Source organism: Pristis pectinata, chromosome 2 (assembly GCF_009764475.1).
Source record: "Pristis pectinata isolate sPriPec2 chromosome 2, sPriPec2.1.pri, whole genome shotgun sequence".
NCBI classification, from domain to species: Eukaryota; Metazoa; Chordata; class Chondrichthyes; order Rhinopristiformes; family Pristidae; genus Pristis; species Pristis pectinata.
Window position 1 is genome coordinate 36,799,477 of NC_067406.1, and position 18,085 is coordinate 36,817,561.

Consider the following 18,085-nt stretch of genomic DNA (forward strand, 5'->3'; position numbering starts at 1 on the left):
TACAATTAATGTAAATGACTTGGAAAAAGGCACCAAAAGTATGATTGCCATACATGATAATGACATAAAATAAGTAGGAAAGTAAGTTGTGAAGTGACATAAGAAAGCTACAAAGGGATTAAACGAGTGGGCAAAGATCTGGCAAATGGAACATTATTGGGAACTGGGGTCACTGTTTAAAAATAAGGTATTCTCTCAGAGGTTTATGAGTCTTTGGAATCTCTTGCTCAAAGGGCAGTGGAAGTAGAGTCTTTGAATATTTTAAAACAAAAGTAGGTAGATAGAACATAGAACATAGAACATTACAGCACAGAACAGGGCCTTCAGCCCACAATGTTGTGCCGACATGGCTATTCCCTCCTACCTACAGAATGTCCATATCCTTCTATTTTCCTCTCATTCATGTGCTCAGCCAAGCCCCTCTTAAAAGCCCCCAATGAATTTGCCTCCACCACCCTATCGGGCAACGCATTCCAGGCATCCACCACTCTCTAAGTGAAAGACGTACCCCTCATGTCTGTTCTGAACCTACCCCCTGTCATCTTAAGTGCATGCCCTCTGGTATTGGATTTCTCAACAATGGGAAAAAGATATTGCTTGTCCACCCTATCTATGCCCCTCATAATTTTATACACTTCCAACAGATCACCCCTCAGCCTCCGCTTCTCCAGAGAAAAGAGCCCAAGTTTGTCCAGCCTGATAGCACATGCCCTCTAATCCAGGCAACATCCCAGTAAACCTCATCTGCACCCTCCCTAAAGCCTCAACATCCTTCCTATAGTGAAGTGACCAGAATTGCACGCAATACTCTAAGTGCGACCTAACCAGAGTTCTATAGAGATGCATCACAACTTCTTGACTCCTATACTCAATAACCCAATTAATAAATGCAAGCATTCCATAAAGCCTTCTTAACCACCCTGTCTACCTGTGTTGCCACTTTCGATGAGTCATGGACTTGCAACCTCAGGTCTCTCTGCTCTTCAATACTGTTAAGGGTCTTGCCCTTAAGAGTGTACTGCCTCTTAATATTAGTCCTACCAAGGTGCAACACCTCACATTTATCTGGGTTAAGCTCCATCTGCCATTTCTCTGTCTATATCTGCAGCTGATCTATATCACGCTGTATCCATCACCAGTCTTCTACACTATTCACAACTCCACCAATCTTGGTATCATCTGCAAACTTACCAACCCACCCATCAACATGCTCATCCAGGTCATTTATGTACATCACAAATGGCAGGGGTCTCAGCACAGATACCTGCGGAACACCACTACTCACAGGCCTCCAGCCCAAATAAGTCCCTTCAACCACCACCTTTTGTCTTCTACAGGCAAGCCAGTTCTGGATCCACACAGCCAATTCTCCACTGACGCCATGCATCTGAACTTCCTTGATTAACTGATTATGTGGGACCTTGTCAAATGCCTTACTGAAGTCCATATAGATGACATCCACAGCTCTACCTTCATCAATCTCTCTCATCACCCTATCTTGATATGCAGGGGAGTGAAAGGTCACCAAGGTAAACAGGAAGACAGAACTGAGGTCATGATCAAATCCATGATCTTATTAAATGGCAGAATAAGCTTGTGGGGCTGAGTGGCCTAATTCTAGTCCTAATTCATAATAAGTGGGATAAGGGGATCATGGAATGTGTGGAAATGACAAAAGAATTTGGAACTGGGAAAGCAGAGTAAGCAGAAGGAGCTTCAGGACTGTAATACATGATAACAAAGTTTCTATCAGGCAGGGAACAACAAAGGTCATTCCCTATAAACAACAGGCAAGAATTGACTTTGACTATCTTACAGACAAGATAAAGCAGGAAGCTAAACACTTAAAACGGGTTCCAAGCAAACTTGAGCATCAAGAAAAGCAAGCTAGAATTCTAGGAAAAAATGTCAAATCTTGAGGTTAAAAGTGTGATTTGAATTTGAAGAAGTCGGGAAAGCCTGAGCTAAACTGAAGAGTGTAAAGGCTGCTGTATCAGACACAACACCAGGATAAATGACCAGCTATGTTGGAAATACAGAGCTGGAAGTTATATTATTACATTATTATGCTGTGCCAATTACTTTGCAGAGCTATAATGCTTTGGTATCAAATCTCTCTTTTACTATTTAAACATCTACCCTAGCTTATTTATTTTAAGTGTTCCTCAGATTATGTGGCATAGCAGAATTTCCAGGCTATAATGGCAAGAAGTGCAATATATCACTCAAATATAAATGTGCATAAACAAAGAACTAACAGATGCAATGAAGTTTCCATCATAATATTAAGAAGGAACCATCAGACTGTGACAACTGTTTGAAGTTCCTTTATTTCAGTTCTGAGAAAGCTATTTAATATCGGTCTATTGGACAGGATTAATAATGGTGATGCAGTTGAGGAAAAGTCTAGCTTTAGGAAGTGGAGATCCAAAAAGAAACAACATTTTACACACCACAATATTATGGTAATATCATGAATAAATAAAGGAGACGATTTTATTTAGTTAAAGAGTGGGAGAAGATACTGGTCCAAAAAATAAGAATGGGAAATTCGAATACAGGCCATCTGGAGATAAAGATTGAACAAACTTATTTTTATTAAGGTAGAGTACATGGAAAATATAAAAGCATAGAAGATATAAGCAGGAATTGGCCATATTGCCTTTCAAGTTTTCTCACCCCGACCACATTCAACTACTTTCATCTCCAGAACCCATAATTACCTTAGTGTATAAATATCTGTTGATCTCAGACTCAAATACTGTCAATCACTGAACACTTACGTTTCTCTGAAGTGATGAATTCTAAACGTTCACCACCCTACAGTCCTAAGTGGATCACTCCTTCTCTTATGCCATGGCCCCCAGTCCTGAAGTTTCTAGAATGACAAAACAGCCTATCAACAGATATTCTGTTAATCCCTTTCAAAATCAAAATGGTCCATTCTTCTAAACTCCTCTATTTAAAACAAATACGATAGAGCATTATCCACATTGGATAATATTTACTGGAGTGAGATGCGTCCTATCTGAATTGACAATGTGTAAACATAAAATCATAAAGGTTTGCCCAAAGGAGTTTTTACTAAGCATATAGCTCTACAGTTCTAAAACATGCCTCCTTTTCCTTTCTTTAAACATGTGAACTGAACTTATTATGAGAATTATAAATTGGCATGTTTAAAGAAAGGAACAAGAGGCATGTTTTAGAACTGTAAAGCTATATGCTTAGTAAAAATCCTTTGGGCAAACCTTTGGGAAAACAAGTTTTAAAAGGCAAGTACTAATTGAAGAAAGAGAAGTTAACCTCGTTAACAAACAATCTGCTGGAAGAACTCAGCGGGTCAAGCAGCATCTGTGGGAGGATAGGAATTGTCAATGTTTTGGGTGGAAACCCTGCATCAGGACCTGGTTAATCTATGTTGGCAGTGCCACAAAAGTATGCAGGGCAAGATGAACTGAAGCATCAAACATTTCCTGAGAGCAATGAATATATGAAAATAAAATAAGGTTCATCTTGGAGTGTCATCCTTTTATATAGAGCTCATAATTGCCAAAGAATTGCCAATTAGTCAGGCACGGTAGTGTAGCGGTTAACGTAATGTCATTATAGCGTCAGCAACCCAGGTTCAATTCCGGCTACTGTCTGTAAGGATTTTGTACGTTCTTCCCGTGACTCTGTGGGTTTCCTCCGGGTGCTCCAGTGTCCTCCCACATTCCAAAGACATATGCATTAGGAGTTGTGGGCATGCTATGTTGGCGCTGGAAGCGTGGCGATACTTGTGGGCTGCCCCCAGAACATTCTACGCAAAGATGCATTTCACTGTGTGTTTCGATATACCTGTGACTAATAAAGAATTCTTAATCTTAATAGTGCATTACCTGTGAGGGTATGCAAAATGTCTGGGTGTGGCAGTGTCCATGTGAGGTTCTGTTAGGAGAGTGTGCATTGATTCCTCTGGTGGATGTTTACCTTTTCACATTTTCTCTGCCAGTCTTAGCACTGCTGGCCTTCTGTGTTCAGCTGACACTTGCATCTTTCTTTTTCATGGCCATAACAAAGGAAACAATGATGTTTCTTTGTGTCACGTTTACTGTCAGCATTTTCAGTAGCAGGACCGATATCATGAAAAGTTTGTAAAGGACCAGTAAATGAGTAAGGAGTAAAGGCTAGTTTATGACTTTTAATGTGGGACTGCATTTTCGGTAAGTTTCATCTAATTCAGGAATCACAGAAACAAGAAATAGCTGAAAGCTACAAATGTTGCACTTCAGGAAGTCAAGCCAGGGTAGGACTTACCCAGTTAATTGTTGGGCCCTGGGAAGAGTTGTGGAACAGTGGGACCTAGGAGTACAAGTACATAAATCGCTGAAAGACAGGGTTGTGAAGAAGGTATTTGACATGCTGGCTTCATCAGTCAGGACACTGAGTATAGGGGTTGGGATGTTATGTTGCAGCTGTACAAGACATTGGTGAAACTGCACTTGGAGTACTGTGTACTGTTTTGGTTGCCCTGTTATACGAAAGACACCATTAAACTGGAAAGAGTGCAGGGAAGATTTACAAGGATGCTGCCAGGACTCGAGGGCCTGAGTTATATGGAAAGGTTGGGCAGGCTAGGACTTTTTTTCCTTGGAACGTAGGAGTCTGAGGGGTGACCCTATAGAGATGTATAAACTCATGACGGGCATAGACAGGGTGAATGTACACAGGCTTTTTCCCAAGGAAGTGAAACTAAAAACTAGAAGTCATCATTTTAAGATGAGAGGTGAAAGATTTAAAATGGACCTGAGGTGCAACTTCTTCATGCAGAGGGTAGTGCGTATATGGAATAAGCTGCCAGAGAAAACGGTTGAGGCAGGTACAATAATAACATTTAAAATGCATTTGGATAAGTGCATGGATAGGAGGGCTTTAGAGGGATATGGGCCAAACATGGGCAAATGGGACTAGCTTGGTGGGCACCATGGTCGGCATGGGTGAGTTGAGCTGAAGGGCTTCTTTCCATGTTACATTACTCTATGACTCTACTCAAAATAGGAATCATGCAAGCGGTTACAAGTTGGGTCAGACTAGAAAACCATGTTTGTTCCTAATTAGCAACAATTGACCATTTATGGAATATTAGTATTTCAGGAGATTTTCATCAGATTTGTGGAGGGAGAAAAAGAATACCAACAAAAGGTTATTGACCTGAAATATTAACTTCATTTCTCATACCATAGATGCTGCTACCTGATCTGCTAAATATTTATCAAAATTTTTATTTGTAGTTTACTAATTACACACTTTTGGTTACAATTTCTAAATTAGATGGAAAATGGATGTCCAATGGAACCTTTTGTGCATGGAGCATAAGTTCCCACAGAAGACCCTTGCAATTGCTAAGATCAACTCTTGAAATAGACAGCAATGGACTTTAATGGCAAGGAAAATTGACCTGTGTATACAATGAATGTCTCACATGCTGCTATGATTTCATATTCAGTAGGAAGAATTAAAATCAGCTCCAGTACAACTGGATTTCTAGACAGTTGGATACAAGAAAATTGTTCCATTAATACTGTGAGCCCTCCAATACTTCAGCTTCCAATATATATTATTAATATATAAGCCTAGATAAGGAGTGTTGATCGCTTTTTCAGTCATGGAATGAACCACATGCAGTCCAGATCCTGTACTCAACCAGTACTTACACAAGCAATTTCCAACAGGGATCATAGGATAATGCTCTTTACTGGAAAATTGTTTTATTTTTTCTCTCCTACTCCCAGGAATACTAAGGCCAATTGTAACTCTACCCCTGTTACTCTTCTGAAGTCAGATCTGTGATCAAATTGTGGACCTTTTTGCTCTATCTTGCACTTACTGCACAGACATCCACTGAGCTAAAAAGTGACATTTCAACTCTAAGTAACATACAGAGCAAAATGCTTAAAAGTGAAGCTCTTGCACATATAAATGATCCTGGAAAATCCTATTACGGAATCACAACTTTGTTACAATATAAGACTACAAGTCTTCTGTGCCCCCTCTTTTCTTGCAGAACACTGTGAGCTGCGCAGTATATCTATCTTATAGAAAGTCCAAGCACATATACCATAAATGCTAGTTGAACTCTGCATTATTTGGCAGGTTTGAAAAAAAAGAATTGAAGTGTTTTTGATCTCAATTTGTTCAGAAAGAAATCAGCCCCTGCTCTCTCACTAATATACGTTATAGAACCTGCGGAAACAGACTGTGTGACAATTTAACACTAGGCTACCAGCTTGTGATGAACTCTCTGCTGATCTGTTGAAAAAAGGATATACTTCTGGTTGAAAAGAAACTGTATTGTTTCTGAATATGAGTGTGCTATTCTTATTAAAAATAAAAAGGCTGCTAAAAGGTAATATCCCTCAAAAGAAATATTCACAGAAGAGTGCCTTTCCATTTAAACACAAATCATTGTGAGATTACTGCTAGTACCACCTTCACACCACCTCATCAGATGGCCTATGAGTTTTTGGCCCTGTGATATTGAGTGTAGATTATAAATCAGATGGGTGCCAGGGTTGAGAAGACTCTTGGGCAGCTGCTGCTGCTACAAAGGCAGTGTGCCTTTCCAAAAATAAAAATGTGAAGCAAATTGCACAAATGGATCCTTATAACACAATTGCACAAACTGGTAGACCAGGCCACAAAGGCAGAAAATTATTGATGACTGGAGAAAGCAGGGAATAAGTTGTTATTAAGCAACATCAGAGATAGATATCGATACTTAATAAAACACAGTTACTGGTTTATGGGTTCCAGGAGAAAGGGTTCATGCTGTTGACCTTTTGTTTCTCTTTTAATTTGCTGGAGGTGTTGAGTTTATGAATAAAACATTGGTCTACTTACATTACCAGCCAATGTTTTCTCTCTTTTTCATGTTGACAGCTTGAACGACACAAACTGGTGCTCTTCTTCCATGATGTTTGGTTCCTACACGGTGGAATGGAGAATGAAACTATGATTGTATTGAAGCATTATATAGCACTAGGTGTTATAGCTTCACTTTATTTGTAAAAGGTTTCAGTAAGAAATTAAGCCAGAGAGATACTAGTGTGCATTAGACTCTGACTCCTGATAGAATGGCATATTTATTAATTGTAAAGACTGAACAGAAAGGTACATTGATATTACAATAAATTTTGCTCTGAATTTTTCAAATAGTGATATCCTTACTCTGGGGAAATGCCCATTTTATAGGGTATTGTTTAAACTTTGCTTTTGATGTCCATTGATAATTATTGTCTTTACACCCTTTAGCTAAATCTCCCGGATGAAGCTCTTCCATCACTTAGTTAATATAAAATGGAGCCATACAAGACAAGCTAGGCTCAAGTTTGACCCTGAGTCTGTACTGGGCAAGTGATGACCACTGGGGCAACAGTGGAGACACCATAACTGGGTGTAGCAGTACTGGATCAGAGAAAAAGAACATCATGTCCGCATTTCCTCATTCTAATCAGGGCAATGTGGAAGTATGTAGAAATTGAATGTGCCACATCCCTCTGCTCACTCTCCCCAAAAATCAAATAACTTGTGAAACTCACATAGGAAGAATGGTCATGCTCTAAATGAATCAATGCCTTCAGGAAAGATGAGAGTAGTCATTGAAAATAAAAGAAAAATTGAATTCTGAATAACAAAGAATACTTTTTACATTTTTTGCAGAAGTAAATCAAACTTTGCATACTTCAGGAGAGAAAGCTATGGCAACACCTTTAGCATAGTAACTGTACCAAAGACTGCATTAAAGATTATTGCTCTGAATTTCCATGAGGTTTCTCCCTGTCTTTTGTTATAAATTTGGCCAAAGTTTATCAACATTTCTGAACAAAGGGCTGAAAACCGTCAGAGTGGAAACTTAGGGCCTGTTCATCTTGCAAAATTCACACTGAACTTGTCTTCTGTCATCGGTTATTTTAGTTATCTTAGCCATTGTACTCTTTAATGGCATCTGTTTATTTTAAGGCATGAAAACAGATTATAGGACCTTTAAAGTGAACAGAAGCAATAAAATCATTGCATTAAAATATAAACTAAATTACCTGAGCTGTGCATGATTTAAATTCTACCATATTTATTTGTGCTGTTGGCTTATGTATAAATGTTTAATGTATTAGTAATGAATTGCACAAAATATCTTCTTGGTGATGTGCACTGCTGACGATGATTACATTATCTTGTATTTTGGGGAAGTCTTAAAAGAATTGTCATGAATGGAAACAATTGGATTACAAAGCAGGGGTCTTAACAGGGCTCAAATTATGAAAGTCTAAGCAGCTATGATGGAAAGAAAAACAAAATGCTGAAATAAAATCAACATATAACATCTAGATAGGAAATAGCAGGTTGATATATTAAATAAAGGTCTGCCCACTTTCCTTCATTGTTCTCCAAAAATGGGATTGTTCAAGTAGTTATAAGCTGGATCTGTTTTGATGTACTTGATGTTCCAATTGTGTCTCAGCTGAATGGCAAAAATCAGATAATAAGACAATAAGGACAACCACTGCTTTCCAGGTAGTGGCCTCTTTTTCTTCAAATTGACCTCAAATGCTACATTGTTTGATGATTTATTCCAGCATAAGACCTTCAGAGAAAATATTGCTATGGCCTTCAAATTACCTTCATTTTATTACCTCCTCACTTAAACAGGCGCTGAAGTAGAGGAATTGATTTGGCATGACAATCCCTTGTTCAGTGATGGTTATCCCCATGGTGGGGAATATCTCACCAAGAGTCTAATTTACTTTTTGGCTCAAGGCAGAGGTGGCACTGGGGTAATAGCACAGTCAGGGTTGCTGGTATTTGGGGTGGATTCAGACAAATGTAGACCACTCTGTCAGAATCTGTATTGGCTTTAGTTGTCTATGCTGCACATCAAACTATTAATTTCTTTTGAATCAGAGTTTCCCGGTCACTTTTTTTTCTCATTTATTTATTTTTAGAGTGTGGATGTTGTTGGTGAGGCCAATATTTATTGCCCAGAAGCAGGCAGGTGTGCAGCTGGTCTGATATGAAAGTTAATTCAGGGCATCAATGAGATGATCGTTGCCCCCACAAAAGGTGCTAATTTTAATCATGAGCCAAATGTCACTTTAGATGAGATACAGGTGATTGACTGGTGGAGATAACTTCTCTCCTCAAATAAAATCTCCAGTATCTCTGCTCTAAAAGCGATATCCTCCCTCTGTATTACTCTTTAACTCTACACACTGTCAGAAAAAAAGTCTGCTTCTCTTCCCTTGATTCCATCCTGAAAGATAAAACAAATTCCAGATTTAGGAAGATATCCAAGGAACACATTTAAATTTCTGAGAACTTCAAGATAATTAGCAGGGTCAGTGTTCTGGGGCCACTGACACCTTTCACTTGATCATGGATTCTGCTCTTAGGGATCATTAAATAATACATAAATCCTCTTTGCACATCAGCTTTTCAGATGTTGAAAGATTGAAGAATTCACTATCTTCCACATAGCATTACAACAGAACTTTCTAAATCACTGTTTGTATTTCAAAAATTAATCTTGTAATATTTTACTCATTTTGTCATGAGGTACATTCATAACATAGTCCCAGATTCCATTCTTTAGTAAATTGCTTAGATCTTTCCTGAAGTTACCACGTTGATGCTTTACTCTATTTGGCAGCTCTTTTTTCGTATACATTAAATACTGCACTAATTGCAATCTCTGAAATATCTGAATTTAAGATGGAACTGTTATTAATGAAAATCTGTAAGCACTCAATGAGTATCGAACATTTGAAGTGTTCATGGAAACAAAGATGGAACAATGGTGTATCAAGTAGAGCCACTGTCTCATGGTGTCAGAGACCAGGTTCAATCCTTACCTTGGCTGCTGTCTGTGTGGAGTGTGTATGATGTTCTCCTTGTGACCATGTGGCCTTCTAGGTGTTCCAGTTTTCTCCTCCACTTCAAAAGACATCTGGGTTGGTAGGATAATTAGACATTGTAAATTCCCCTCTAGTGTATAGGTGAATGGTGGAATCCAGATGAGAATGTGGGGGAGAATAAAAAATGGGATTAATGTAGGGTGGGTGTAAATGGATGAATCATGCTCAGTCTGGACTCAGTGGGTTGAAGGTCTTTTTTCCGTGCTGTAGCTTTCTATGACTCTAAGATAAAAAACATCAGAGAAAAAATAGAAGTTGGTCCCTCACACCTGCTCTGCCATTTGGTAAAATCATGGCTTATTGTTTATCTCATCTCTATTTTCCTCCACTAATCCCATATTCCTTATTTCCCTTAATATCCACATTCATTAATCTTTGTCTTGAATATGAGTGATTGAGCCTCCACAGCCTTCTTAGTGAGGGAATTCCAAAGATTCACGATATTCTGGGGAAAGAATGGTTTCACATTTCATTCCTGAATGGCTGACCCCTTTATTTGAGACTGTGACCCTGGGTTTTAATCACCCAAGTCAGAGGAAGAAAATTCCCAGCATCATGGGTAGCACGGTAGCGTAGCGGTTAGCGCAACATTATTACAGTGCCAGCGATCAGGGTTCGATTCCCGTCGCTGTCTGTAAGGAGTTTGTACGTTCTCCCGTGTCTGCGTGGGTTTCCTCCGGGTGCTTCAGTTTCCTCCCACATTGCAAAGACGTACGGGTAGGTTAATTTGGGTTTAAAATGGGCAGCGCGGACTCGTTGGGCTGGAAGGGCCTGTTACCACGCTGTAAGTAAAATTTTAAAAAAATTTAAATATCTACTCTGTCAAGCTCCAGTAGAGTTTTATACATCTTAACAAGATAACTTCTCATTCTTCTCCTCTGATTCTTCTGAACTTTGGGGAGTATAGGCCGCATCTGTTTAGACCCGCCAAACTGGACGTTCTCCCTATCCTAGGAATCAATTTAGTGAAACAAAAACAGAAAATGCAGGAAAAACTCAGCAGGTCAGGCAGCAGCTGTGGAAAGAGAAAGAGTCAATGCTTTGGGATTGTGACCCTTTGTCAAAATTAGAAAAGAGAAAGATGCGAGTTAGTTTCCAGAGGAGAGAAGGTGGGGGAGTGATAATGTAAAGCAAAGGGACGTGTCTGTGATAGGATGTCAAAATGTACAGCCTGGCCTGTTGAACATTGCTTAGTATGCCAGGACGACATCAGCAACAAATGAGACCACCATATCACATCATCCCATCTGCTATGTGTTCAGTCTCAGAAATTCCCTTAGTTTCACACATATTTCACTGCTACCCAGACTAACTTACTTCCCTCTTTCTCAGGCCGAATGAAGGGTCAGTCCCTCATATGAAATGTTAACAGTTTCTCTCTCCACAGATGCTGCCTGACCTGCTTAATTTATCCAGCATTTTCCATTTTCTGTTTTTATATCATATTGGTTTGGTTGTTCTTATCCTACACAAGTCTGGCCTACTGGGCAGGTTCCACTACTTTACCTTTAACAACTGAATACGCAGACATAGAAGCTTAATGTGCTGACAACTATCCCTATTAAGCTATTTTGACTCATCCTATCATAGAAGTTCCCTTGTTCTACACATCCTTTCCCATCCTTCCCTCCTACTAAAAACTAACGTGTCTCTCTCTTTCCCAGTTCTGATGAAAGGTCACAGGGCTGAAACATTGAGTGTTTCTTTTTTCCACAGATGCAAGCTGACCTGTTGAGTTTTTCCATCAATTTCTGTTCTTGTTTTCAAATTTCCAACATTTGCAGTTTTTTTTAATCAATTCAGTGAAACTTTGTTGTCCTTCCTTTGTTGCAAATATATCCTACTGGAAGTATAAAAGTTAGAAATGTCAATTTTTACTTGCATGGAATTTTATATCTCAGGGAAGCATTTTTGAAATGACTTTTTGAAATTCTCATAATGCTGTTTTGTTCAAAATAAATTTAAAACTTACGACAAATTTATTGAAATGAATTAGGATTCAAAGTCATTGTTTTAGTACTGCAAAATGAATGCCTTTTATAGGCAACCCATGTGCATAAGATTTTAAATTGTGTTTCAATTGTAAACAAGATGACAGCTGCAATTTCTGGAGCTGCTTGGAACAGCCAGTTATTATCTTGGCTGTACTTAACTAATGTACAGCATGAAGTACCTTACATTCTTTATATGGCCTCATTGACCAGAAACTGACTGTAAATAAAAGGAAATCTTTACCAAGTCTGACAGAAAGCAAAAACATGCAAACTGTTTGACTACAACTACTGCAACAAAAGCAAGGTACCAGAAGTGCTGGAAGCTGGAAAGAACAGTAGATATTGCTTTAAACATTCAGAAGGTCAGCTGGCACTTGTGGTGAGAGAACTGTTGATTCATACTGGTAATTGCTCATCTGATCTGCTTTGTTTGATGTTAATGGTTTTTAAGAACATACAGAGTGAGGGAAAGTGTGATGAAGTGGAGGATAACAATATTTAAATGGCAATTGAGATGACGCTGCAATGCAGAGGGAGACGGTGATGGAATAAGTATAGAAATTGAAGGGGGCTCTGGAGTAATTGTTACTCATAGCTTAATTATCATTCAACATCTCTTTTTGAGCATTGCAGGCAAACAGATAAGTTACACCTCGGATTCCATGTCACTCTACATTCATATGCTGTGGTGATCAGCATCCTTCACAATGCAAGTTATGTTGTTAGCTGGCAATGTGGTGATGCCTCTGTTAGTTCTTCATTCATGTTAAAAGCAAAGAGTTGGGTCATCTGGAATTGATCTCAGCTTTATTTTGAAAGTATATTAATGTGGGTTCTCAGTAGGTGCACCTGACAGGTTGTGAGACCACTTCCTCCATGTAAATTCACGGAGGTTGGCCAAGAAACTGAGAATTACTAATTTCAAGGGAGGTGGACCTTTTCTGATACAGGCTCTGAACCAAGAAGTAAGTGCAGTATCTTCCATAAGCAAACAGGATCATGAAGAATGTAATTGCAATGATCTTCTTGAAATGGAAAATAAGAAGCACAAATAGACTGAAGATCATGGATTATGTGGCCTTTTATTAATGCTAGATCATGGAATTGTCCCAAATGTGCATGAGTCACATGTGACATGCAGCAACCCCTATGAGTTCTCAGGTGTTACACTGATCTTGACATGGACATATGCTCCACAATTGATTCCCACACTATACACAGAGCTGAAGCAATCTTTGCCAGTCCTGAGGTACAAATGAGATTGTAATAATTAGAAAAAATAAAAATTATTCAAAATAGAATGAAATTTAAATTATATGAACTGCATTTATCTGCTGTGCATTCATTAAACAGATTAATTTTAGTTAAAATATAGAAAACCAAATCTTCATGTATCTTTTCCAACAATGTCATTGAACCCACACAAATGAATGGGGCCATGCTGGATCAATGAGCCATGTCTAGCATAACACTGAGAAGTCAAATATGAAGTGTCTCCAGTCCCTCAGCTCAGGAAGTTTGTGTTGGCCCTGGACCCAGTCCCGTGACCAGTGGTGGAGTGAGAGGTCAAAGCTTTTGACATCAGACCCCCAGCTTGTTCCATATATCCATGCTGCTATAATTCAGAATAATTCACAAGGAGCATCTGACTGCTATTCCTCTACCTCTTCCAAACCACTGGCAAAGACAGCCCCAAAACCTCAGATGAACTAAACCAACCAGTAGAGTTATTTGGAGGTGAAGTTATACACAGAAATGAAAAACACAGATGTGCTGACCCTCTGCTAAAAAAGCAGCAGACCCAATCTGCCAGCTTTTAATCACTGTTTTGGTGGAAGCCAAGAATGCCATGTGTGGGGTGAAGTACAGCCTTTCTCTGATTGTTGGCCCCAGCACACTGCACTGTACTGGTGGAGTCCTGGGAGTTGAATGCAGCAGCATAGATGTCCTCAAGCTCACCAACTCTCAGGCTGGCAAATCTGCCTGCTGAACCAATGCCAGGTTAGACCTTGCAAAAGTACAACAACTGCACCAAAATTAGTGGGAAGAAAAGCTTCCTAAGAAACCTCATTCTTTGATTGACTTCAGTTAACTTGGATGTATTTAAGAGTTTTTAAGCATGTGCTTGTGTCTGTCAATCTCAGTGAAAGTTTGGGCAGCAGGTCAACCTGGGGGCGGGGCCACACTGGCTATCAAAGCCAGTCTGGGCATGTGCAGGAAGAGCCCTCTGCTACACAGATGATCAGCTGATGAGGTGAGGGCTGGCCTTTTAGCAGAAGGGAGCCTGGGACCATGCTGGAAGATTGCACAGGGCAGCTTGCTGCTAAAGATAAGATCCAGCCCAGATAAATGAGGGCTATCCACAGAAGGTTAGTAAGGTTAATAATGGCATGAAGGGTCTGCCTTATAAGGAAGAATTGAGCACATTAGGTCACACATTGGAGTCTAAAAAATGAGATGGGATCACATTGAAACATAGAAGATTTTGAAGGAGCTGGATAAGGTAGATGCTGATAAGATGTTTATCCTCATGAGAAGCTTAGTTTCCGAGTAAAGGGTTGCTCGTTTAAGATGGAGCTGAAGAGGAATTTCTTCTCTCAAGGAGAATCTTTAGAACTTTCTAGCCAGAGAGATGTGGAGACTGAATTATTGATTGTATTCAAAGCTGAGATAGGCAGGCTTTTGCTCTGTAGGGGAGTTAAGGATTATTGGGACCTGGTAGGAAAGTGGAGCTGAGGACAGGATCAGATCAACAATGATCTTAGTGACAGAGCCGGCTTGAGGGACCATAAGGCCTATTCCTGCTCATATTTCTATGACCTCATGGTTACATGATCAGATCCTCCAGACATGGAGCACTGGTTGTGAACTCATGGGCCCTCATTTCTGTGTCCATCCATTAATCAAGACATCTCATCTTTACCAAGCTTGGTAGCCATTGTCACTACTTTACCTGTTACTAATTTTGGATTGAGGTCCAGCACAAATTTGTTATAGCCTCTCAGATGAATGAGAAGCCAGTACTAGGACCTATCATTCAGATCAACTGCCAAATAGCACGAAGAAGCCAAATAGATTATTATGAAATGAGGTTTGCTTCAAAACATTTCCAATGGATACCCACCCAGTATGGCAAGAGGTTGAGAGTGGAGAATGGATTACTGTTTCAGTGTCAGTCATTTATACATAATTGCATGTGTCTTATCATGGATATCCCCATTAATCTCAATGCAATGCAGAGAGAGATAGAGCTAGCCTTACTAGGTTTTATCCTCTTTTCCCTGCTTTGCAGCTCAGAAACTAAGCATTACATGGGTTGACAGGAGCCTGATATCATAAATTTATTCCAAACTATAAACTTATTCATGTTGGAATACCAGTGGTTATTCCTTTGTTTAAGAAGGGAAATGGGACAAAAAGATCAAGTTCATGTTTATTGTCATGGTATAAATAAATGCTGTGAAAATGAGCTTTTTGCAGCAGCGGCCCAGTACATTACAAACATGACAAACATAAGTTAACATAAACTTAAATTAACATAAATTTTACATAATTGGCACGAAAGTAAACATGACATTAGTGCAAGTTGAGAGAGAGGCAAAGAAATATAGTCTGAAGTAGCGTTAGTCTAAGATAGTCCAAGGAAGACCTTAGGGTCAGGATTTACTTGCATTTAGAACTGCATGGATTTATTAAAGAAAGTCAGATAGCTTCATGCAGGGGAGGTCCTGTCTCACAAACTTGAATGAGTTTTGTCTCTATTTTCAGGGAACTATGCACTTGTCATCTTGCCATTCTCTTTGTATATCCTGCCCTGGTTTAACTTACAAAAATCTATCACTTCACATTTGCCTGAACTGAATTCCATCTGCCATTCCTTCCCCAACTTTCACAGATGATCTGGGTGAAGAAGCTGGTGAATGAGATAAACCACAAGTGGACCTGCTGGATGTGAAGGCCTGGGAAAGAGGAGCATGGAGTCATCCAAAATAGCAGCCAAAGTGTTTGCTTAAATGGGTGTATTTAGGATTGAAAAGCCACAAAAATGTTGTAAACAGTGAATTAAGAGGAAACAACAAGAGAGTCTAAGGTTAAAGTCAATGGTATAATGGTGGGATGAAGATGATGTAGCAAGGCTGGAGTTAGCTAGGAACTTTAATAAATTAATGCCTCGCTTCAGGGACAGACGTGAAAGCTGAGTAAGTCCAAGAGCTGTCTGAGGGTGCAGGATCAATCAGCATGGTGCCAAAGCCTTATCTGATGGGAATAAAAAGAGCTAAGGAGGTATGGATGGCTGGCCATCAGCTAACATAGGTCTGTGAGGAATAGTCAAGGAGGAGATAAGGTTGCTTTGCTCATAAAGGAAGCATGTTCCACAATCAATAGAATAAATGGTGACATTGGGCTTTTCTAATTGTTTATGAGTCTCAAAGGAAGAATTTCTGCAGCTGAAGCGGAGGGAATAAACTTCTCTTGCAAGGGCATGTCACATTTAAATAGTCTGAACTTTAAGAACAGGTTGTTAAAACCAGAGGTTTATAAAACTCCACGTTTGAGTCAGCATGCAGGCCTGCCAGTTTTCCACTACTTTACCGGCCAGGAGTGCCTTATCCATTAAGGTACCAATTTATATACAGGCTGGTGCACAATCAGCACTAACAGAATACTCAAGAGATGTCTAGATTAGACACAAGGATCCTGAGTTTGCTGCAAAGATTTTACTTGGTTGTGATGTTCACCTCTGCATTTGCTTTCTTGGAATTACCTCATCTTAATGAGATGAAAGTTCTAATTTTAACTCAGGGCAGGAATTGAGTTTGCATGTTCAAAAGAGGGCAAAAAAGGAGCGAAATGTTGAAGGTTTTAATCCCTGGCCCTCAGTTGAAGATTCTGAGGTCCAGGAATTAAAAACCAGCAGGAAAGATGTCACCACCAGTGGGCAGCAGCTGGGGAGGGATCAACTCACCACTAACAAGCAATAGAACTGGTTATCATTGTGGAAATAACGATGGGGACATTGAGAATGTTAAGAAGGTGCAGGTGATGAATTTGGAAGAATTCTGAGCAGGGAAGTCCCATAACATACACGTGAGACAAAGAGGGGCCATGGGCCATGGGATGGAGGGGGTGGGAGGGATGGGGACTCTGCTATCTTGTGAAGTTAAAAGAAAACTCATCTGGATCTCCTCCAGCATGGATGGTATTGAAAGTGGGTTTGATGTGTAAAACTTCATTAGGTCTGAGGTTAAAAGAGGTCTAGCATCTCAATTATGCCATCATGGGAATGCATCATTACCATTCAGGCAGTGTATAACAGTGCCCTACACCTCTGTGACGTGCACCCACCATGATTCTCATTGTAAAATAATTCAGATGGTGAATGGAGAGGAATGTGTAGGAAATATAAAACAAGGTTCCTTTACTTGAACCATCATTCTCCACCATTGTGAGTGGGATTGGGGATGGTAGGTGAAAATTCATCTCAAGCTTTCATCTCTCAAAGGAAAATTTGTGGAGTCAGAGCCACACAGCACGTTCATGCCAATCTTTTTGCCTATCTACAATAGTCCTCTTTGCCTGCATTAGGACCATATCCCTTTATCCCTTTCCTATTTAAGTGTCTTTCTAAATGCCTCTTAAATGTAGTAATTGTATCTGACTCCACCACCTCCTCTGGCAGCACAATCCAGATATAAACCACAAATTGTTGGTGATCAGACCATTGTCCATGTGCGCCTGAGCTCTTGATGGGATAACAGCAGATACTAACAGCTCTCCATGAATGGCATGGTGACCACTCAGCTGGAATAGATACACATCAGACACCATCAAAAGCTGGCCCTACCAACTGGAGTTGTAGAATTTCTGTTGCTTGCCCTTTTGTAATCCAATTATGGTAAGCACTGAACCTTAGATATACAAGTGCATGTTTTTATCATCTGCTCAAGTTATTTGTTAAGTTACAGTGATATAATGAAACCAGTTAACCACAGAGGATAGCATGTATGCTTTAGACAGGTACCTAAGGACTCTATTATTCAAATATTTCCATTACTTTGAAATTGCATTTGCCCACACTGGAACCATCAAGTTGTGCACTACCAACTTTAATATTATATTTCCATTTCTTCCTCTTGGTTC